The sequence below is a fragment of the Eurypyga helias genome, unplaced genomic scaffold, assembly GCF_000690775.1.
Source record: "Eurypyga helias isolate BGI_N326 unplaced genomic scaffold, ASM69077v1 scaffold6182, whole genome shotgun sequence".
NCBI classification, from domain to species: Eukaryota; Metazoa; Chordata; class Aves; order Eurypygiformes; family Eurypygidae; genus Eurypyga; species Eurypyga helias.
The window spans coordinates 131,540-133,517 of NW_010235213.1; positions in this window are offsets into that span (position 1 = coordinate 131,540).

Sequence of the window (1,978 nt, forward strand, 5' to 3'; positions counted from 1 at the left end):
TGAGAAATGTGTGAAATGATTTTGGGAAGAATATACATAAATGGAAAAAATGGCTCAAAATTCTTAAGCTAACAAAGTGGTGAGCGCCTGTTCCAGTCCTGGCAGGCAGATCGTACGCTGCACGGCAGACTTAAGTCGCCTGGGAGTTGGGGTAGAGCAGTTTTTAAAAGCATTTATTGTGTTTCCGTACTTCCAATGCAACGGTGGTTCTTTTTGTGGCCTATTTACATCCTACATAAATATCTATGTGCTCCTTTGAGAAAAAAAATAGGCAAGGGGGGAAATAACCACATTTTTGGCTATCCAGCCACCTGCCTGTCACTTGAGTTGAACCTGCGGCAGGCGTCTCTGTCTGCTGGGGCATGCACGAGCACCTGGAAGCTGTGCGCCAAGGCCTCTGGTTGGGTGCTGTTCGCTGGGGCGCACAACGGCTCTCCCTGCACTCACCTCCGAGGGGCTCCTGGGCTGCCGCGCCCCTTCCGTGGGAGCTGGCACAGGCAGGCTGAACGAGCGTCTCCGTGCCAGAGATGCGGCCCGTTTGGCTGAGGAGAGGGCTGGAATACCTGGAGCCTGGGGCTGGCGTGCTACCCCTGCCCTGAGGTGCGGCACAGCCCCGATGCACGAGGCAGGCCAGGCTGGCGTCATGTTGGTCTTCAAGGGCGTGGGAGGTGGCAGGCAGTGTGAACTGGCCTTTGGGACGGCCCTACGCCCCGGGCGGATGCTTGGAAGGTGCTGCTGGTGATGGATTGGGTGTCCTTTTCATCCTGCCAGTGGGACAGAAGAGGAGAAGCAGCTCTCACTTCAATGATAAGCCTGTTTCATACATGCACTCTGTGCACGTGTGGCTAAATAATATTTAGAGAAAGACACACACACACACATACTTTAATTGGGGGTAAAAAAATCCTATAAACATATGGGTTCTTCTTCCAAACTGTAAAAAAAATCATTTAATAGCTGCTATAGTAGAAATATTTCTATTAATGCTTCTACTTCTCTATACTTTACATGCTGCTGCTCCTATTTGTTGTTCGTATTTTAGTCATCCAGACATATGTATTTCCAATTTCAAACCTGTGGCAGTGAAAAATAAACATTTTTAGATTAGTTTAAAATGGTTTTAAGATTATGAACATACTGTCTATTGCCTGAAGTTCAGCGTCGCTTTGATGAAAGTATCCGCTCAATCTCTTCCCGCTCACGCAGTAACCAACTCCTCCCTCCCGACTAAATGGATTAGAAGCCTCCGTTGATGAAACTTTGTGTCTATCCTGACCCTGTTAGACATGGAGGGATGAAAGCTAGACACGTCTGACAGGGAGCACATGGCATCTTAAAATCATAAACGAGTGATTACAAAAAATCTCCACTTACAATATAAGTGCGGTGATTAATTAAAGATGCGGTTTTAACTTATTTATAGCCATTAAAAAAACATAGCGGTTCTAACACAAAATAACACCGTCCAAGTCATCCAGGGGAGAGATGCTGGCAGGCTGAGACTTGGGGAGCAGGCAGTGTGACAGTGCCAACAGGGAACAGCAAATGCAGGCCACCCTGGAAACCTCTGGAGAAGTTCACAGAGGCGAGGCCGGAAGGAGGCGGCTGTGGCGCAGCCTTCTTCTGGCTCACGTACGCAGCTCGGGAGTGTGACAGCCCGGCGACGGTGGGAAACCCGCGTGCTCAGCCCTGGGCTGCGGGGCAGACGGCGGGGGGCTTGCCAGCCCGACCCCAGCCGTACAGAGGGTACGGGTGAGGGAGGGACAGCACCAGTTCAGGTGCAGATTCCTGCAGGCCTTCCCACTCCTTCCGAAATTATTGGCTGCTGATGGTCGAACGCTGGTCTTGCTCATCTGGCGGGTGCAGGCCCCTGGAGCCGGGCAGGGGGGAATACAGGTGGTGGGAGGGGGGTAAGGTGGGTCTCGCGTTGAGCTGATGAGTTATGGCTGCTGCCCCCCTGGCTGGGTGAAACTGCTGC